The sequence below is a fragment of the Podarcis bocagei genome (assembly GCF_964188305.1).
Source record: "Podarcis bocagei genome assembly, chromosome: 14".
NCBI classification, from domain to species: domain Eukaryota; kingdom Metazoa; phylum Chordata; class Lepidosauria; order Squamata; family Lacertidae; genus Podarcis; species Podarcis bocagei.
The window spans coordinates 9,723,683-9,746,403 of NC_138139.1; the positions used below are offsets into that span (position 1 = coordinate 9,723,683).

The window sequence follows — 22,721 nt, forward strand, 5'->3', positions numbered from 1 at the left end:
GCGCCGCAACCCCAGAGTCGTTTGCGACTGGACTTAACTGTCAGGGGTCCTTTACCTTTTTATTCATTCATTTATATTTATTTCATGTATAACCCACCTTTCCTGCATGGAGCTCAGGCTAGCATGGAATTCCTTCCCCATTTTATCCTTTACAACAATGCTGTGAGGTAGTTTCAGCTGAGAGTGACTGACCCAAAACTGGAAAGAAGAAGAAGTCCCAGCAAAAGAAGAATGGATACAAAAACTTATGGGAAACGCAGAAATGGCAAAACTTACAGGAAAAAACAAGAAATCAAGATAAGATAACAAACTTTTTATAAAGGAATGGAAATGGTTTGTTGAATATTTACAGAGAAATTGTAAACAGATAAGAAACTTGGCAGGATTATTGAAATAACCTGCAGTTTTATAATAGTGTATAAGCATAGATGAATAAATGAGCAAATTAAGTTAATTTGGAATATGCAGAAAATATTAAAAAATAATTTAAGGTACCGCAGAAAGAGGGGGAAGGAAGTCGAGTTTTGAAATGTTAAAATGGTTATAAAATTATTGAAATGTATGAAATTGAAAATCATTTAAGAAATAATGATAATAGAGAGATAGAGAATGACTGACCGAGGGTCACCTAGTGAGTTTTGTGGCTGAGCAGGGATTTCAACCCTGGAACTATGTAGAAGCAAACAGCAGGGCTGGGTGATTTGTGGTTTTCAACTTGATATATAACCAGTTAAAACATTGTGATATACTGATGAATCACAATGTCTGCAATAAGGATGGAACTATGTAGATCCATCGGCTGGTATCACGGTTCTTCCCACATTGTGATTTCTGCTTAGCACACAAACACGCATCATGCTTCATGACATATTGCCAGGTCATGTCCTGAGTGCAAGAGCACTCTCCCTACTGGTGTGGCCATATTACGGCTAGTGGTCGTTGATTCCCTTCTCCCCTATTAATTCATCTAATTGTCCTTTAGAGCCAATCCATTCAGGTTTGGGCCATCAATACATCTCTCAGGAGCAGCAGCATATAACAATTTATGCATGCATGCATGCATGCATGCAATTTATAGCCAACCTTTCCTCCCAAATGAGCCCAGGGTGGCGAATGCATGCAATAATCATTATTATTATTATTATCATCATCATCAATCATCATCATCATCATTTTTAAAAAACTAAAAACTTATAAAGACTTATTTTATGCCTAGTGCTCTTCAGCCATCAAATGCCTCAGTAAATAAGAATGCTTTGAAATGTCTTCTTAAAGCGAATAATGATACAGGCATACCTCACCGGAGGGGGCATTCAACCAACAGGGAACCACCACTGAGAAGGCCCTGTCTGGGGGGTCAACGCCAACCAGGAAGCCCCCAGTGGCAGCGCCACCAACAAGGCCTACCCCCTCCAATCGTAGAATCTAACATGGTTGAAATTGCAGAAGGTACTCTTTTAGGTATATGGGGGTAAGCGATTTAAAAATCAATAAACAGCTGGGTGGGGTTTTTTCTTTAAAAAAAAGAGGGGTGAAAAAGTTCTAAGGGAAAGAGAATTCAACATGTGGGGCCAAGTCTTTTAGACCACTGCACTGCTGGGGGTTGGACTAGATGACCTTTGTGGTCTCTTCCAACTCTACAATTCTATGATTTCTATGAAAAGCCCCCGTTTCTTATACCTGCTAGCTTATCAGCCTTAGTTGCCCTGGGCTGCTGCAGCCAACCTAGGACCCAAGTAGGTTCACAAAGGAAGTTATTGAGGGTGTGAGACCACTTAACAAGAGCAGCGAGACACCACAAGTTTCTGGGCAGATTGTGCCCCAAGTCTGTTTACAGTGGTACCTCGCAAGACGAATGCCTCGCAAGACAAAAAACTCGCTAGACGAAAGGTTTTTTCGTCCGCGATTTGCCTCGCAAGACGAATTTCCCTATGGGCTTGCTTCGCAAGACGAAAACGTCTTGCGACTTTGTTAAGCCGTTTAAACCGTGCTTCGCAAGACGAAAAATTCGCTAGACAGCAAAACTTGCGGAACGAATTAATTTCGTCTTGCGAGGCACCACTGTATTTTATTTATGAAAATACTTCTATATGACAATCTCATTAAAAACTATACACGTTTGCAACGACTGTACATACATGCCATAAAAAAAACGTAAGAGCATCAGAGATCAGCAGCTGGCTATTACAGAAGAGGCTTTCCCAATTGTCTACGCAGGTTTGGCAGCATAGAGAAGTTTTCAGCAAACAAGGAAAAGTTAAAACAGAAGGCGCCCTGCTGAATCTCTGTTGAGTTTTCCACTGATGGCATTCAAGACTTGGACCTATTCAGAACAAGCGCGCTCAGGTGCAGGCAGTGTTTCTCTGATGTTTGAAAGCCACACCGTGGCTTGGTGGCACTTTCAAAAGATTACGAGGCAGGCCACAGAAAGAGTCGGGGTTACACAGGAAGGATGAGGAAGCCATCGAGGGAGAAAGCCATTTTGTAAAATAAAACGCCCACAGCCAGCCTTCTCAGAGGCATGTATCCAAAATAGGCTGATGTTAAACATTACAACGAAGTTTCAATCTTTTTTTCAGCCAGCCAGCCCAGCGACACTTGATGAACTATCTGGCACTCTTAAGCATGTTTACTGGGAAGTTCATGTCCTTCATTCTGTAGATTTTTCCTGGAAAATGATGCTTAGCATTGCAGGCATATATTGTGTCCATGAAAGAGTGTGTGTGTGTGTGTGTGTGTGTGTGTGTGTGAGAGAGAGAGAGAGAGAGAGAGAGAGAGAGAGAGAGAGAGAGAGAGAGAGAGAGATTTTCTCGGCACTAAACCAGAATTTCAGGAAGCTGGAAAGTGGGTACATAATGTAACTATGATGCCATTCTGTCAATGCCAAACGCAAAGCCTGTGGCTGCTCGAAATTACAGCTGCCATACATCCAGACATCACCAGTACTTCAATGGTGTAACTGACATCTGGGGGAAATTTTCTGAAAAGCTTTGTCCTGAATCTCAGGCAAGTCAATCAAAAAGAAAACCTCAGCAACTTTGGGAAAGCGCAACAATTCTGGGATGTCCTGGTTTTTATTTTTCGAAATATGGCAACCCTATGTCCAGATTCCACAGCAGTACAATGGTACCTCGGGTTACATATGCTTCAGGTTACATACGCTTCAGGTTACAGACTCCGCTAACCCAGAAATAGTACCTTGGGTTAAGAACTTTGCTTCAGGATGAGAACAGAAATCATACTCTGGCGGCGCAGCTGCAGCGGGGGGTCCCATTAGCTAAAGTGGTGCTTCAGGTTAAGAACAGTTTCAGGTTAAGAACAGACCTCTGGAACGAATTAAGTACTTAACCCGAGGTACCACTGTATGCGGTACGGTTAGACAGATAGCCGACAAGGCAGGGAGGCAGAAAGCCAGCATCTGGGGCGCACAACAGCCCCCTCTTAAACACCACCACATGAGTGAACCAGAGATAGGAATCTCAGAACCCAGGGACAAATGCGGCCTTCCATACCTCTCCATCTGGCCCTTGGAGGTCTCCCAAACCGCACACTCCTCTTCCGCAAGCCAAATCCTTTGCCAGCCCCACTTTGCACCCTCCTCAAGTTTCTTTGTCTGGCTGGAATGTGTCCTTGCACTCTGATCGTGCTTTCTGCTTGCCTGGATAGAGAGGAGTATTTAAGTGTGGGCGAAAACCAGCTTTTAAGAAATGTACTCCAAAGCCACTCTGTAGTACTTTGGAAAAATTTCAAGCCTTTTTCATTCCTAGTATACAAAGTGGTTGTGCACGTGTAATGGCAGCTGAGCCCGTTTTTCTAATCAATCAGTGGGGAAAAAGTCACTCTTTTCATGGGGTTTTCCTCTAGAATGGATTATTTAAGGCACAGTTCTATTCTGCTTCTGTTCCTCCTAGTATTGGCAGTTGTGCAACAAACATACTGAAAATATTGTGCGTGGATCTCAAACATGGCTTAGTTGCTCTACCCACATGCAAGGCAAAAGTCTGGATCCGTTACTGTCATCACTGGGATTTTAATACCACATGGCTGAAACTTTGCACTACCAAAATCATCTCCCCCCAAAAAATCATTGGTTCTGGTGGTGTTCAGTTTTAAAGTTTGATTGTCACAACAGCAATATGACACAACTGATAGTTTTTTTAAAGGGGTGCAATTTAGCATTGCTGTGTTTGGGAAATCAGAACAACTCTGTTTGCATTTCCAAGAGCCAAAACTGCAAGTTTGTAAATGATGTTTAGGAATGGCTGTTCTACAATGAGGTTAGCATGAATAATCTATCAATCCTAATTTAAATGAACAGTTTAACAGACACAGTCCGTGTGTACAAAAAGTCATCTCAATGAGATTGATGATTGATGTAAACCATGCATTCAATCATAGAAAAAGCAGTGAGAAAGGATTTCATGGGAGGTTTTCAAGCAGCAGTTAGATGGCCATCTGTCGTGGATGCATTAGTCAAGATGCCAGGATTGTAGGGGGTTGGAGTAGATGATCCATGGGGTCTCTTCCAACTTTAGGAGTCTATCTGCACATTATTCCAAGAGGTCACCTCCTATAGGAATTTGCAAAGATCAAATTCCGCAAACATGCCTAGATTTACATTGTGGTAGAGCATATGGCTTTGCATATGCAAAAGGTCTCACAATTTATTCCTAGCATCTCCAAGCAGAATCAGAAAAGGCTCCTGTCTGAAACCCTGGAGTCAGTAGCCGCTGCCAGTTTTGATCTAGATTATGGGTAGGCAAACTAAGGCCTGGCAGCCGGATCCGGCCCAAGCGCCTTCTAAATCTAGCCCACAGACAGCGTGTTTTTACATAAGTAGAATGTGTGCTTTTATTTAAAATGCACCTCTGGGCTATTTGTGGGGCATAGGAATTTGTTCATCCCCCCCCCAAAAAAAAATAGTCTGGTCCCCCACAAGCTCTGAGGGACAGTGGACTGGCCAACTGTTGAAAACGTTTGCTGACGCAGATCTAGATGGACCAATGATCTGATCTGGCAGAAGATAGCTTCCTATAACCTGTGTGGTAAGCCTTTTATTGGGCAAGTGACTCCATCCTGAGCATCAGAAAGATTCAGAAGTTTGCCTCCTAGCTGCTGTTTGCTTGGGCCAGAATCTTCTGTCAAACACGGCCTTTGCCAGCCTAGTGCAGCCAAGATATTTTTCTTGGACAACAAATCCCATCAGCACCAGCCAAGGGTCGGGAATGATGGGTGATGTAATCCAGCAAGAGCCAGGTTGGAGGAGGCTGGTCTAACAGGTTGTATCAGAGGTGTTGAAAGGAGAGCAGAGTTTCCTGCACGTAGTGGGGAGGGGGGGGGTCCAAAGTTCCCCGGGAAGAAAGACTGATTGGTTAAACCACTCCAGGAATTGTAGCTCTGTAAAGGGACCAGGGGTCTCTTAGCAACTCTCAGCACCCTTGAGCCACAAATCCCAGATTCCCTGGAGGAAGCAATGGCAGTGCAAAGTGATATAATACTGCTTTAAATGGGGTCCATGTGTCCATGCTGTGTGAAAACCTATGGCCAAACCCTTTTCCGTGGCGTGTGTACCTGTATCAATCAGAGGGATTTGCTGTGCCAAAGTTTTAAGGTTTGTCCCATGCACATGTTAAAAATATAGCAGGTACAGTGTCGACAGCTTATCCTTCACAAGATTTCAGTACAGTGGTACCTCAGGTTAAGAACTTAATTTGTTCCGGAGGTCCGTTCTTAACCTGAAACTATTCTTAACCTGAAGCACCACTTTAGCTAATGGGGCCTCCCGCTGCTGCCGGAGCACGATTTCTGTTCTCATCCTGAAGCAAAGTTCTTAACTTGAGGTACTACGGTATTTCTGGGCTAGCGGAGTCTGTAACCTGAAGCGTCTGTAACCCGAGGTACCACTGTAATACATTGCCTATCCACAAAGTCCAGCTTCCCATCACAGGCCTGAATAGTGAGACCTACCCACATTTTATAAACCCTGAGAAAGCAAGCCAAAAAGTTTCAGTCTCAGAGAAACACACATTTGGTAAGGTTTTCTAGAAAGCCACCCGTTGCCTCATCATGCTGATTTTCAGTCTTACAAGAGCTGAGTACAACATAAATCGAAAATGCCTTCCTCCAGTTTCATGGCCATTCTGTTGCATATTATATAAATACAGGCGTACAACTTATAAAGCACTTTTTTAAAATTTAAAAAGACCTCCTTTGTCAGGGGAACTCTACCGGCTGGCAACTCCATGCCTTGCTTGAGAGTTTCCTTTTGTCTCTGAACAACTGTGTTGTTCAATCCCAAACTAGATTAAGGTGCACACAGCATATCATCCATTTTACTTGCGGTTCCTCTTAACATCAAAGTGACAAAGTCTATATGGTTCCAACGCTCACAAGCATTTCCAGGCTGCTAGAAATGTGCAACTCTCTTGCTGACTGTAGCTCACAATGCTCCACCAGCATTGGCAAAATACACACAGCTAGGCATAACCATAGTCATAATTACTAGGGAGTCCAGAAGGATGTAACTACCACTGATGATAGGGGAATAACTCAAATACACCAAATACCACTGGCATAACATTCTGCCACGTTTGATATCCACTCATAGCCAAGCAGAAACATTACAAATAACACTGGTTGGATTTTTCCTGATGGGCCAACAAAGTTACCTGCCTTCTTTATCTGTAACCAGGCAGTGCTTCTGGTTATTATTAGTGACAATTTATTAGAGCTATTTTTATCCTTCCCTACATCCTCAGATCACTGTGCAGGTCACAATACAATCACTAAGTCATCAACGTCTCAGTTGAAAACACAGGTTGCAGGAGGCGACAGGTGGGGGCAATAAAATCAACTACGATCTAGGAGGGGGTAGCTGCATCCAATGTCAGTCCTATCCATTAGGCCCTTTGAAATCAGCCAACAAAAGTAATTAAGATTTGTTAATTTCAATTAGTTGAATACAGCTGTGTGTGTGTATCACTCTAACAGCACAATCCTGTGCATATTTTCTAATGAGCGGCACTTTTTTAAAGGGAAAAAGGTACCAGTATTCACTATGAAGCTGTCACAATAAGTGCCACACTTTTAACATGGGGCGGTGGGTACCGTTGAGTACTGCCAGAAAAAAGCACTGCTGATGAGTAATCTTGCCTGTGTTCAACAGGGCTAACTTCCAAAGTGTGCCTAGGATGACAGCTATGACTTACCTGGGACAGCCCCATGGAACACAGAGAGAAAGTTCTGGTTAAATATTGTTATTGTTATCTATCTAGTGCCATTAGAAACTACCAGTACTCTATTCCGAACTTTAAAAAATGGAAAGCGTAGTCCTGGTGGTCAACAAAAGAGGTTTAAAGATTCTCTCAAGGGAAATCTAAAAAAATGTAGTATATACACCGACAACTGGGAAACACTGGCCTACGAGCGCTCCAGTTGGAGAACAGCCTTTACCAAAGGTGTCATGGGCTTTGAAGACACTCAAACTCAGGACAAAAGGGAGAATCGAGCTAAGAGGAAGGCACGCTTGGCAAACCCTCACCGTGATCAACTCCCGCCCGGAAACCAATATCCCCACTGTGGAAGGCCGTGTGGATCCAGAACTGGCCTCCACAGTCACTTACAGACTCACTGTTAAAACCGTGTTCATGGAAGACAATCTTACTTGGCGACGAGGGATTGCCAAAGAAGAAGCGATGGTGCCATTAGTGTGAATGCTGCTTCCTAGAGTACAAGGGGGAGGGGGTCCCTGTCTCAGAGAGCTTACAATCCAAAATGTGACACAGGGAAAAGAAGTGCAAGGATAAGGACGCATAGGTTGGGGTAAACGGGCAAAGTGCGCTGGACAAAGGCCGTAGCTTAGCAGCACAGCACATGTCTTGGCATGCAAAAGATGGAAATCCGTGGACACTGAACTGAGAATAATAAACCCAACTGAACTTGGCAGGGGGCCTACTTCCAAGTACACATGCATAGGCCCCCCCCCCCCACAATATACTCCTTCAGAGGCATTAAACACCCAACCGAAACCAGTGGTGGAATTGAAGAACCTACGGCCTTTCAGCCGGTGGTTGTGCTATAGCTCCCCAACCATCAGTCATGCTGATGGGAGTTCAGCGGCATGTGGTCAGTGGACTAGGGTGCAGCAGTGGGTTCCGCAGGCTTAGGTTGGAAGGTCAAACAAGACTACAGCCACGAAATTGAAGCAAACCAGCAGCCAGAAGGCCTGATCTTTATTGATTCAACAAAACTCGTTACAAGGGAGACTAGGCCCCCTAAATGTTCCCCTGGCACCTCCTTTCCAAGCCTGGGAAGCTTCTGCCTGACTCAGGGAGGGAGTTGTGATGCTCCCTGCCCCCCAAATCGCCTTCGCAAGCTGGCGCCTCTGGCCCTAACTGCCCCCCTACAACAAAAAATCGCCACACATCACTGTGGGAGATGGGGTCCAGCAACATCTGGAGGGAAGCACATTCTTCACCCCTGGTTTGGTGCAACTAAGAGACATCCTTTCACACACACACACACACACACACACACACACACCCCTTTCTTTGTTGCCTGACTTTCTTACTTCATTCTGGGCATCTGCAGAGAAAACGGAGCTAAACCGTTCCTCCATGCCTCTGCTCCAAGCATCACACACTCACTCACACCAATGGCATTTCCTAAACTCTGCCCACTGAGCGCATTTGTGTACACAAGCACTATAGTTACCGCAAACACGAGCTTTCGGAACAGAGGCGGTGCCCACAGATCCGTTGCCGCAACGCATGGCTTTTCAACCAGCGCTGACCACGTGCCTGCAGAGCAGCAGTCTCCAGCCCCGGACATGTGCGCGCATGCAAGCACTCCTATAAACCACACACACAACTTAGGCAATCCATAAATGGTCACGAAGGCCCTATCCAGAGCCTCAAGGCCCTTATATTTTCATAAGCATCCAACAAGAAACAGATGATCTTGTGGGAACAAGTTGTTGGGGTTTTCGTCAAAGGAAAAATCCCACCCTTTAGCAAATGAGAGGGGGGGGGGAGAGAGAGAGAGAGAGAAGAGGAGGAGTGTCAGGATTGAAAAACACAACACACTTTTGTCAGCCCTCCTCTAGGGGGGTGGGATTATGTTACCTCCTCCTGCTGAAAGAGAAAGCCCACGCTTTACTTACTTCCTTAGCTCTTGTAAGCAGGCAGCAAATCTGAGAAAAACCTCCTTGGGGGTTTGGGACCCAGAATTCTAGGCATGCTACCCCCACCCACCACCCAACCCCCAGAACTTAAGCCCCCAACCCTGTCTTCAATGAAGCCTCCACACAGCTAAAGATTGAAGCCTTAATTTTCCTAAATGCTCCTGTCTTAGGGAAAACAGGACAGGGCACACACAAACAGAAAAATAACAGCAGAGGAACAGAGTTCCTCCACTCATGTGCAGAGTGCTTTGCAACCAGCCTCTGTATTAGAAGTCTCCAAGGAAACCTAAGTGGTAGGCAACTCTTGTTTTAAATAACAATTAAAAAATTGTGTTTTCTTTCTTTTAAACAGACTAGACTGCCCTGTGATTAAAAAAAATAAGCCAGCACAATCTCCTGCATGGTTCCAAGAAAACTCTGCTTGGTAGAGCGAGAACTGGTCCCTGGCATCCAACGTAGGATCCCTTCTTGGGATCGAGTCCGCAAAGCGCGTTTGGGCACCCTTCCAAACGCGCCAAGAGACTAAACAACGCTTGCTTGCTCTCCTCCTTCCTTCCTTCCTTCCTTCCTTCTTTTTTTTCTTTTTTTTTAAGGCTCTCTGTTTATCTTGGAGGAGACGCTTCTCCGCCAGACACCAACCCAAACACCCCCCTCCCCTCCGCACAGCTGAACACCTGGGTGCTTTTGGAAATGCGCCCTGGCCGCCTCCCCAGGCCAGCAAAGTGATGCAATCGCGATGCTTATCATTCCGGGTTTTGTTCTGGCTTACTTCTGTCTACATTGGGGAGGCCAGGTTAACAAAAGGCCGTTTCAGACGGGGGGCAGGCAGCCCTCCCCAACACACGCACGCGCGTATACCTCCTTCCCAAACCTCCGTGTTTACTCGCGAGTAGGGCCCACGCAAACTCCACGGGGCTCCTACTCCCATCCTTTGACAGGGATGCAGCCCGGGGCTACCATCCTGACACAGACTGACTTAATTTAGTGGGCGCAGCGGGGCTTACTCCCGAGTAAACATGCCTCTGGTAAGTTGCAAGGAGGGAGGGGAAGTCGTGTGTGTGTGTGTGTGTGTGTGTGTGTGTGTGTGTGTGTGATATATCTCTGTCAGTATATGGAAACAAACAACCCTCTGACTTTTAGAAGGCAACATCTGAAGGCAACCCTGGTTCATGGGGGGGGGTATGTCTAATGTTTTACCATTTTTAATGTGCTCTAAGCCGCCCGGAGAGTGAAACCCAGCCAGATGGGCGGGGTATAAATAATAAAATTATTTATTTTCTGTGAACCGTCCTGAGACCTCCGGGTCTAGGGCGGTATATAAATTCAAATTATTATTATTATTATTATTATTATTATTATTATTATTATTATTATTATTATTATTATTATTATTATTATTAATGCCACGATCCCCCATGTATGAGCGAGTTGAGATTCCTTCATTGCACGGCGTTGGACTAGATGAACCCGGGACCTCTTCCCAACTCTACAATTTTACGCTTCCAGCGCGCCTTCAAAGGGCTGGTTTGAGGCAGCCGCCGTTTCTCCATCGCTGGAAAGCGGGCTTAAATCTTGCGCGGAGAGGAGCCGATCTTACCTGGAGCTGCCGGGGTCGGACTCCGTCGCTCCCCGCAGGTAAGGCTGCCCCCCAGAAGCGCATCTTAGTCCCCCGGTAGGGTGGGGAATCGCTCCGGGAGGCTCGGGGCGGGGGAGCAAGTGGTAGCGGAGAACGAGATGGTTTCTCTATTTAAAAAAAGAAAAAAAGAAATAGAAAAAGGCAGCCTCGCAGGAGGTAAAAGTTGCACTCGGATCCGAGCCGGCCGAACGAACTCCGGGTGCCTAAAAGAGGCAGGCAGCAAATAGAGGATCCAGATCCGTAGCGAGCGCTGATCCGGACTGATTTCGCTTCTTCTCCTTTTTTAAAAAGGGAAAACTCATATCCGACTTGCCCAGGCCTAAAAACTCTGTCTGGACTTCTTTTTCCCCGCCGTCCCCCGTTGGTTCTCCACGCGCCAACACACACAAAAAACACAAAACCACTTTGCAGAAAGGAAGCGACGAGAACTTGATCCGGAGCCGCTGCTGCTGCTTCAGTCATCTGAAAGGATCTCTGTGTGCGTGTGTCTCTCCGGTCCCTCCCCGCCTCGCGGGAGGAGGAAAGGAGCGAAGGGGAGTCCGGAGGGTGAGGGCGCGCGAGGGAGAAGGGAGGAGCCGGAGAGGCAGAAATGTGATGGCAACCTTCCGCGTAATCCGGATTCGGGACGAGCCGAGCCAATCGGATCCCACGCGGAGAGGTTGCATCAACAGGCGGAAAAGAAAGAGGCTAGAAAGTTCGCAAAGATAGAAAAGAAGCCAGTAAGATAAAGAGCATGCGCGTGGAGCCAAGTCTTGTGCATCCTCATCATCATCTTATTCTTAATACCTTTTACCCTTTTTGAATTACTTGTTGTTGTTGCTCATTCAATTCCTTTCAACAAGGAGCTCATAGAATCATGGAGCTAGAAGGGGCATCATATTCTAGCCCAACCCCCAGAATGCAAGAATCACAGCTCAACTCGAAGGAACATACACAGCCCCCCCCCCTTATTCTCACAACAGCCCTGCCAGGTAGCCAGTTCTTGGAATGGGAGAAAAAAGGCCCAGCTGTCTCCCCACCCTTTAGGTTTTGGAAAGCAGGAGCTAAGACTGTGATCCTAACCAGCTGGAAGTAGTGCTACTGAATTCAGTGGGGTCTGTGGGTTAAACCACAGAGCCTAGGACTTGCTGATCAGAAGGTCGGCGGCTCGAATCCCCGCGACGGGCTGAGCTCCCGTTGCTCGGTCCCTGCTCCTGCCAACCTAACAGTTCGAAAGCACAAAGTGCAAGTAGATGAATAGGTACCACTCCGGCGGGAAGGTAAACGGTGTTTCCGTGCGCTGCTCTGGTTCGCCAGAAGCGGCTTAGTCATGCTGGCCACATGACCCGGAAGCTGTACGCCGGCTCCCTCGGCCAATAAAGTGAGATGAGCGCCACAACCCCAGAGTCATCCGCGACTGGACCTAATGGTCAGGGGTCCCTTTACCTTTACCTTACTCTCAAGGAAGCAGGGTTCCTGTCCTGTGATATAGGTACTGGAGGTCATGGGCATAGCCAGGGGGGCAAGCTGCTCCCCCCTTTAAAAAAACCCCAAGTAAATAAATACAAATACTTAACGAAAAGTAGAAATTGTAGGAAGACTTTGACAGGTTTTTCTGAGCACTCGGGTCAAAAGAAAGTACCGTATTTTTGGCTCTATAAGACTCACTTTTTCCCTCCTAAAAAGTAAGGGGAAATGTGTGTGCGTCTTATGGAGCGAATGCAGGCTGCACAGCTATCCCAGAAGCCAGAACAGCAAGAGGGATTGCTGCTTTCAGTGCGCAACGATCCCTCTTGCTGTTCTGGCTTCTGAGATTCAGAATTATTTTTTTCTTGTTTTCCTCCTCCAAAAACTAGGTGCGTCTTGTGGTCTGGTGAGTCTTATAGTGCGAAAAATATGGTAATTTAAATCAACTGTGGTTGAGACATTTTATTCTGAATCTGCTAGGCAGATGATGGCAGGTGGGTGTCCTGCCCCCCCCCCAAAAAAATATCCTGACTGTATCTAAGCAGGTCTGCCTACTCTGAGGCTGCAGTCCTTGTTAGTTCCTCCTGGGAGTAAGCCCCACTGAAGACAATGAGACATGCAAAGGCTTCCACTGTAACACCTCAGGTCCCAAAGCAGACCATAGAGGGTCGAATGTCACCTTAATTTCCAGATATGCATGTGCAAGGTCACAGCTTTATATCGCAGTTTGCCAGTTGGGAGTTCACAACCAACCCCAGCGAAACTTTGTGAAACGTGGGTTAGAATGACATCAGAATTCAGTTGTTACAGCTTTAAGAACACCTCCCCATTAAGGGGGGTCAGAACATAAGTACGGCAACTGTCTGACAATTAAAAGAACATGGGGGGCACACTATCCCTTAAATTCCTCTTTGAAAATTTCCCCAGAGTCCTCCCTCCTGAGAAGTCATTGCCTGTTCTACATCATCACATATTTCTAGATGATCAGTTGATTGTGTAATAAGTGTATATTTGTCCTTGCGTCTTATCTATTTCTTAAAAATAGGTATATCCTGCCTTTGCATCCTAAAGGAAGAAAGCCACAGGCGATAACATCTGACATCAAGACAATAAAACACAAACTATAAAAACAGAAGCCAGGAATTAACCACTGACAGCATTGCCCGTTAAATTGAAGAAGAGTTTGGATTTGATATCCCACTTTATCACTACCCGAAGGAGTCTCAAAGCGGCTAACAATCTCCTTTCCCTTCCTCCCCCACAACAAACACTCTGTGAGGTGAGTGAGGCTGAGAGACTTCAGAGAAGTGTGACTTATTGGGAAAACCAATTTGACGTTTCGCGACTTTCTGACTAGTTGCAGGACCTTACCCAGACCTAGCAGAGTCAAAGCAGAATCCATGGAAGCAATTGGCAACTTGGCTGCAGACAGGATAGACGAAGCAGGAACCAGGAACTTGTAGTTAGGTGTTCATTATAGTGGACTATTTACAGGAACAGAACACGGATCTTTAGCTAGCTCTCTCTCACACAACTCACAATTCCTACACTGACACAGAACTCTGAACTCACAAACTCTGAACTAACACATTCCAGTTAGTGGGCCATTAATTATCACTCCCTTGAGAGAGTTTGACCAGTCAGAGAGCTGTCTCCATGCCTCTGTTATCACCAGGCAGACTTACGGTACTCCTTCACACGACCCTCTGGCTGTCTGCCAAACCTTAATTGACTCTGTATGAGTAGCTGCATGTACACAGTTTCCCAACACCCCCCTCACAGCTCTCACACAGTGCAATTAACTTCTGAGCACATAAAGAGTATTTTACACGACTTTCCTCTGCAAACCCAAGGTTTCACACATTTGCTTGTTCTTTACAAACGACAACAGTTTTGTAAATATGTCAGCAACATTTTCAGCACTCTGAACATGCAATGACATTTCTCTGTACACATTTTGGTATGTGTACAGAGATTCCCAGAGGGCCACATTGGCTTCCTGCTTTGAGGTTCTGCCTGCAGCTGCCTTTCAGAGACATACCACCTCCAGTAGCCTCATCCTCCATAATTCTGCCTAATCTCCTTTTAAAGCTGCTCAAATTGGTGGCCATCATTGCATCCCTTTGGAGAGAATTCCATATTCCACAGTGCACTATTGTGCAGTCCTTCCTTCTCCTACCCTTCAGCTTCATTGAGAGACCCTTGGTTCTAATATTATGAGGGAAAGATAAAAACTTCCCTCTATGCCCTTTCTCCACCCCCACACTATCAATCTATCTATCTATCTATCTATCTATCTATCTATCTATCTATCTATCTATCTATTTGATCCTAGTTATGAATCACTTTCCACAGAATAACCTGAAGGGATTCACAGTAAAAACATCAGCAGTTAGAAACAACTCCATATACGCAAACTATTAAAACAATTTCATATGTGAAAACGATTGCAAATCCAATAAAGACGCAGACTGCTATCTTAAAAGCCCCAAACTCTGTGACCTTTCCTCATTGCAGGAGTTGTTCCAGGTTTGTGGTCATGTTCATTGTCCTTTTCTGCACAACTCTTTCCCTGCGTGCCTTAGGAAATTTCTAAGAAGCCAATTTTAAATAAGGAAGGGGGACCCACAAGGGCACAGTCATTCTCCCTCATTGCCAAATTGCCAGAAAAAGAGGAAGAGTCGGTCTGAATCTGTAGATTTTCAACAGAGGGTTGATCTCAAGGCTGGTGTCAACATCTGTCATCCTTGTCAGGGCCTCAGTATCCTGCAGGGCTGACTGCTCATGCTTGCCTGAGGCCATTTTATTGTATTGTATTGTATTGTATTGTATTGTATTGTATTGTATTGTATTGTATTGTATTGTATTGTATTGTATTGTATTGTATTGTATTGTATTGTATTATATTATATTATATTATATTATATTATATTATATTATATTATATTATATTATATTATATTATAATTTCCCCTCCCCGGTGCTTCAAGCATAGGCAGGCAACTAGATCTATGCATTCTGACTTCCAGGGCATTGTGGGAAATTGAAAGGGATGGCCAAAACCTCCTTCCAAGTGCTGCCATCACAACCTGGGACCCATGGATAGAGGAGGGAGCTCACTGGAGGGCATACTGCCAGAGCTCCCTGAAACCTGGTTCTGTTTGTCTGGCATAATACTGGCTGGTGAAGCTCACCGTGACATCGAGATAAGACAGTCCACTTGAGCCTTTGAGAAGGGCTGTTTCTCAATGGTTAGGGCACCTGCCTTGAATGCAGAAGGTCACAGGTTGAGTCCCTAGCATCTCCTGCCTAGCAAAAATACTTCAAGTGTAGCCTGAGGAGCCCCACCTAGGCCTGAGCCTCCCCACTCCTGGATTCCATACTTTATCAGAGAGAAGGAGAGAGGGAGAGGGAGAGAGACTGACTCATCTTTCCACCAGACGCCCTTTGAAAGAAAATTCAGCCAGCCGAACTGTAGAATAAGGCATTCCCCTTCCTCTCCTGTTGTTCCTCCTCCCCTCCCCTTCCTCCCTCCCTCCCTCCCTCCCCTCCCCTTGCCAACCTTTGACAACAAGGGAGACTTCAGTGAATGATGCAAGAACCTTCTGGCTTTTGATGAGCTGCCAGCTCAGAGTGGAAAGTTTCATCTAACAAGACCCATGGGTAGGGAAAGCGTGAAAGCCTGAACAGAAGCAAGCAAAACACCTCCACAAAGCCGAGAGAGAGAGGCTGACCAGATACCTAGGTTCTTATGCCTTGCATGGAGAAGGGAACCCTCAACAGCTCTTCTCTAAGATCTGTTCAACAGTGGAATGGTCTCTCCCAGAAGGTTGTGGGCTTTCCTTTCTCGGAGGTTTTTAAGTAGAGGTTGGATGGCCATGTGTCATGGATGCTTTAGTTGAGATTCCTTCATTGGAGGGGGTTGGACTAGATGATCCTCAGGGTGCCTGCCAACTCTCTACAATTCTACGATTCTCCTTCAGGAGCATTTCTCTAGCGGCCCAGCCCTAGCCTATTGCCTACAAGTGCCTGTTGAAATTAACTGGCTTAATCTAACTCCTGCCTCCATTTGCAGTGATGGGCTGAAAGGGCATCCCTGCTAGAGCAGACCTGAGCCCTGCAGATGTTGGACTCCAACTCCCATCAGTCCAAGCCAGTGTTGCAAATGGTTAGGATGATGGACATTGTAGTCCAGCGGTATCTGGAAGGCCCCAGATTCTCTTGTCTTGCTGTGCAATGAATACCAGCACTGGCTCTCCAGGGTTTCATGGAAGGGTCATACCTGGAAATGAACCTGGAACATTTCCCTCTCAAAGCATATTCTCTACTACTGATCTATGGCCCTTTTGCTGAAACATTTTCCTTTCCTTTCTGAAGGAAGCTAACCTGAAAGGAGGCGACCGTCCCAAGGTCACCCAGTGAGCTTCATGCATAAACAGATTAAGCTTAACTAGAAGGTCAGCAAGGCTTTTTGTCAATAGCAGCCATAACTGCAAGTTGAGACCAAATGAGCTCTGCTAGAGCCTGCCTTGCTCCAGTTGCTCAGAGTTGTTTCTCGGCCTTAACACCCCTCACCTATAAAAATACAAGTGCTAATTAAATGTATTAGATATGTATCCTACCTTTCAAAGAAGGCAGCACACATGATTCCATTGGCCATCAACCCTGGGAGGTAACCTGGGCTTAGTGGGCAGAGCTGGCCCAAGATCAGTCTCACAGCTGATCAGGAATTTGAACCTGGGCCTCTTGTGAAACTGGAACTGCTGCACCAGGGATGAGGAACATGTGGTCCTGGGGCTGTTGTCGAAATACAGTTTCCATCATCCCTGACGATTGGTTATGCTGGCTCAAGCTGATGAGAGTTGGGAATCCAACAACACCCTGAAGGCCAGAGATTCCCGGTACCTGCAATGGGTATCATTCAGCTTTTGATCTTTGTCTTGGAAGCATCCCTGATTGTCCTGATGTACATCTTCAATGGCCTCCACCCTGCCATTGTCTTCTTTTCTTACCTTGGCAGGTAAGATCCTTGGCAGCTGTGTGATAAGATGAAATAAACAAGGAGCAGGTCCTCTCATCTTCCGGTTGAAAAAAAGCTGCATTTGTTGAATGATGGTCTTCCATGCAATTATTAAAAGCAAAGCCCAAAGGCCTTGGGGAAGGAGGGACAGAGGGGTCACCTGCTTGTATTTCTCAACCTTGTTTTGCATGCAAAGGTCTTCTCCCAAAACTAGGCAAATGACCTCATTTTGTATGAAAATAGAATCATTGTTCCAAAATATGCATTGGCAGTTAAGGGATGTCAAGTGATTTCTCTTTACTGAATACCTCTCCATTATTGACACAATTGCTCACTTCCAGAAAAGGCTTAGTTAAGCAATGCTTGCATACTTCCCATCTCCTAACTGTCCTTACCCTAAAGGGGAAGAGCAAAGCATAAGCCAAGTAAAGAATTTTGGAGCACACACACCTGCAGAATGAATGAAATAATATAAACCTGAGCTGCAATGTAGTTATAGCAGAATAAACAAGAGACAAGTGGATTATGGCGATGCTTGATTTAAATCTGGGATAGGGAGCCTGTGGCCCTCTGAATATTGTTGGACTGGGTATCCCTTCATTCCTGATTATTTGTCGTTCTGGCTAGGACTAATGGGAGTTGGGTAAGTGGACTAGTGGGTTGCGGTACCAGGGAGTGCCTTCTGGAAATTATTTCAAATGATAACAGAATGAGTTTTTCAACTGTGATATTGCCTCTTGCATTCCTGAGTAGGGGAAAGGGGTGTGTCCGGAGAAACCAGTGGCTTTTGCATAGTAGGATGCAAAGTGCCATAGAAAGGTCAGAGTCCACCCAGCACCCTGCCTAACCTTGGGCCCTTTCCCTGCTCATTTTGGCTTTGGCCCCCCTTAGCATGCAACCCCCTGCAAGGCCACCCACAAAAGACTGGAAAGTTTCAGCACTCCTGCTCTAGTTAGTTTTTGCTGGACTAATGCAAAAATAACATCGGTCCCATCTCCACCATATGTTTAAAGTGCTATTATTCCACTTTAAATAGTCACCAAATAGTCACCAAAGAATCCTGAGAACTGCAGTTAAGGGTTCTGGGCATAGTCAGGAGACCCCTGTTCCCCTCACAGAGCTACAGTGGTTTAGCCATCGATCCTTCTTCCCAGAGAACTCCGGGAATGGCAGCTCTGTGAGAGAAATAAGGCTCTCCTGACAATTCCAAGCACCCTTAGCTAACTATAGTTCCCAGGAGTCCAGAAACATGTAAAGGGAGCAGGGAGAGTCTGTGTCAGAGAGAAGTTTTGATCAGAAGCTGAAACTGAAGCAGGTGAGTAGGATGACGGAGACCAAGTGGCACAGGTTTCTCCCCCTTCTGCTGTGACAAGCTCCCCATCTCCCTTGTCTCCCAGAACCAGAAGAGGTATGAAGAGTGAGGAGCAAAGACAGACAAGGCAATGGAGCCTCAGACTGCTTGGGAAGGAGCCAGGGCAGAAGGAGACTTAAGGAGCTGTGGGAAAGCGGAGACCTTCAGTCCTCACAAATGGGGCAAGATCTACCGGGAAGGGTTGCTGTGCTCACTAGGCTCCTGAGCTGTTTGTTTCTTTGAGTAAAGAGAGTTAACTTCACTGGCATGTGAATTACCGCTGACCTGTTCCTGACACCTGCCCTGGACCACATAACACCGGTTCTGAGAGATCTGCATTGGCTCCCAGTATGTTTCCGAGCACAATTCAAAGTGTTGGTGCTGACCTTTAAAGCCCTAAATGGCCTCGGTCCAGTATACCTGAAGGAGCGTCTCCATCCCCATCGTTCAGCCCGGACACTGAGATCCAGCACCGAGGGCCTTCTGGCGGTTCCCTCATTGCGAGAAGTAAGGTTACAGGGAACCAGGCAGAGGGCCTTCTCGGTAGTGGCGCCTGCCCTGTGGAACGCCCTCCCACCAGATGTCAAAGAGAACAACAACTACCAGACTTTTAGAAGACATCTGAAGGCAGCCCTGTTTAGGGAAGTTTTTAATGTTTGAAGCTGTACTGTTTTTAATATTCAGTTGGAAGCCGCCCAGAGTGGCTGGGGAAACCCAGCCAGATGGGCGGGGTATAAATAATAAATTATTATTATTATTATTATTATTATTAGCACAATCCAAACACACATTTCTGGCCAGGCAAAAACACTTGAGGATGGTGCACAGCCCAGGGAAGAGTGTGTCCTGAGGAGAACCTGAGGGCCAGAGAAATGACTGTGATGGGGGCCATATTTGGCCCTTGGTCTTGAGATCCTGAGAAACGGTTGTGCGTTTGTGTAGAAATCAGTGCACCTATTTTTAGTGGGAGCAGTTTCTAATTTGAAACAAAAACCACCTAGCATTGTTTATGTGAGTACAGCAGTCGTTGCTAAGATCCTAAGGATGACCCTCTTATCGCTGCATCAGCCCAGCAGAACTGCAATTCGGTTAGCTTCATGTCATGTGAGACAAGCCTCAGATCAAGTCTGTGATAAGGCATCAAATCTGCCTGTAGAAACCACAAGTTCTGTAGAAAAATGCCTTGTGTGGGAGCACTCCAGCTTTCGCTTTTGAAATCAGTCGGGATCAGGTTAATGAAACAGCTGCATTTGCAGCTGTAGTTATCTCCATTCCTGTGGCTAAGGGTTATTGTGCAATTTCTACACCAAAGCAGCTCTGCTATACATCGACTGTCAGTTTTATTTATTTATTGCATTTATTTATTTTTCCATGCCTTTGGCCCAAGGACCTCAAGAAGGCACACATGGTATGTAGTTCTGACTAAGATGCACATTTTTGCAAGCAATTTCCCTTAATATAATGCATTTTTCACTAGTAGCTTTCTTTTATGCACCCTCCCCTCTAATATGTGCATTTATAAACACTGCTTGGTTGGAGAACCACATCTCAAAATCTGGATAAGATATTTGAAGGATGGTTGTGTTTTGGTTGTCGCATTCTTTCACCAAGTGCAAATTTGATAGATTTTCCTTTAAATGAGAACAGAATCAATTTTATTTCCCTTTCCTAATTGAAATGATTCACTACATATATGTGTTGTATGTACTGACAAATGAAAGAGTGAATAAAGCATAGAAAAGGCATTATGTGTCTCTCATCTCATCCATTCATAAAAACAAATACTAGTAGTGACTGGTGGCTGAAAAACATCTTCATTTAGCATGATCAGGCACACTAACCTTGAAAACCTTACAAGATTTGAGGAAACCAATATACAGTACACTGGTACCTCGGGTTAAGAACTTAATTTGTTCTGGAGGCCTGTTCTTAACCTGAAACTGTTCTTAACCTGACGTACAACTTTAGCTAATGGGACCTCCTGCTGCTGCTGCACGATTTCTGTTCTCATCCTGAAGCAAAGTTCTTAACCCAAGGTACTATTTCTGGGTTAGCGGAGTCTGTAACCTGAAGCGTCTGTAACCTGAAGCATCTGTAACCCGAGGTACCACTGTAATCAACAGTTGCCAATAGGCAGGGAGTTCCAAGGTACACGAAAAGATTGGTTTCTTGCCATTTGTTTATTAAGAAAAAATTGCACTGAAACACTGGTGAATTGCCATGAGATATTATTTAATCACTAATTGCTGCAGAAAAGAATTGAATTTAAAATTGGAAAAACGAGAAGCTGAGAGCTCCGAAATGGACAGATCCTTCCATTCCTAATTTCATCCCACACACATCCTGTTCTAATACACTAAGCAAGGAGTTGATATGCTCCCATTCTAATCCAGCACGAACCTTACTAGACTCATTGTCCAGGCTAGCTTGCCAAATTCCTTGGTCAGCTTGCCAAATTCCATGCCAAAATGGTCAGGTGGGCCTCACCTTAAGTGTAGATCATGGTGTGCTGGACCCTTGTGATCAACCCATGCCTTCCAGCTCTCACCATGGCCGACACACAGTATGCCTTGCTATGATTTTGTCTCCAAATGTGCCCAGCCTTGATAAAATGTTTTTTGCTCTTCTATGTCACTCAGTATTCTCTTGAGACGTTTCACTTAGCTTACATGAAAAAAGCAACTAATAAATGCTAAGAAGCCTAACAACAACATTGCGCGTACACCCAAGCAAGAGATTCCAGGGGTTGCAGTGCTTACCCAGGGTTTTGTTTTCCTAGAATGAAGACAAATGGACATTATGGTGGATTTATTTACACATACATACAATCTGATTACAGTGTTATGGCTTGAAAGCCAGACTAACGCCATCTTGAACCAAACAGACGCCATTTTGGTGTAACATAAATTTTGTTTTAATCACGCTGTAACACAAGCTAAAGAGAGGAACAAATAAAGAACAGATTTGTGTAGAAAGGGAAGTTATGGAAGCTTGCAAGGGCTTAAACTTTGGATATATAAACAGGAAAATGCCTAGATACTATAGCTCAAGTGTGAAAACACCTGCCTTTGTGATCAGGGTGACAGTTAGACCATACCTCCGGGTGTGTTGAATGTCTGAACTGTATTGAAACAAAGGTCAGTGTTATACTCTCTAATCGAGTCCCCAGTTGCTTGCTGTAACCTTGCTCAAGTAAGAAATAAAACTTTGCTTGTTAATGAATTATCGAATGTCCCTTGTCCTTGCTAGTGGGATGGAGGGGCTGACAGCATTCACACAGATCTTGCCTCCCCATTAGGTATCCAGGAAAACCCCAAGTCTCAGCTTTGGATCCAGCACAGAGCAAGACATGCCTCTGTCTCTCCCACTTCAGGCGTCAGCCAAAATTCACACACACGCAAAACCTCCTTGGCCTCTTGTTCCCCAACCTAGGATGATGTTGCCTCTAGCGAGGTGAAGAATTGTTGTGAGAACAGACCCTCCAAGTGTCCCCATTTTCCATGGACTGTCCCGGATTTATAGAAGCTGTCCCAGTTTCTGATTTGATCCCAGAATGTCCTGCTTTTCCCTAGGTAAAGGTAAAGGGACCCATGACCATTAGGTCCAGTTGTGGCTGACTCTGGGGTTGCGGCGCTCATCTCGCTTTATTGGCAGAGGGAGCCGGCGTACAGCTTCCGGGTCATGTGTCCAGCATGACTAAGCCGCTTCTGGCGAACCAGAGCAGCGCACGGAAACACCGTTTACCTTCCCGCCGGAGCAGTACCTATTTATGTACTTGCACTTTTGATGTGCTTTTGAACTGCTAGGTTGGCAGGAGCAGGGACTGAGCAACGGGAGCTCACCCCGTCGTGGGGATTCGAACTGCCCACCTTCTGAGCGACAAGTCCTAGGCTCTGTGGTTTAACCCACAGCACCACCCGCTTTTCCTTAGGGTTATTTTCATCAGAGAAGTGTTGGAGGGCATGGAGTCATGCAACCCCAAAGCCAAGAAGATAAGCAACTATACAACCTTTAGAAGACATCTGAAGGCAGCCCTGTAAAGGGAAGTTTTTAATGTTTATGGCTAGGACAACCTAGCCAGATGGGT

General features: G+C 45.5%; 1 protein-coding gene across 2 annotated transcripts in view; it reads right to left on the bottom strand.

Annotated features, from left to right (window-relative positions):
* Positions 1–11,446, bottom strand: part of LOC308572795 (uncharacterized protein C15orf39 homolog) — a 43,273-nt gene extending 31,827 nt beyond the window's left edge. Inside the window, exon 1 of one of the 2 annotated variants that reach the window (XM_081169187.1) lies at positions 10,779–11,442. The gene's annotated coding sequence lies outside the window, so the exon portion shown is untranslated. Of the gene's footprint in view, positions 1–10,778 lie in introns of both variants that reach the window. The other variant, XM_081169188.1, reaches the window with a different exon arrangement.
* Positions 11,447–22,721: the final 11,275 nt, after the last annotated feature.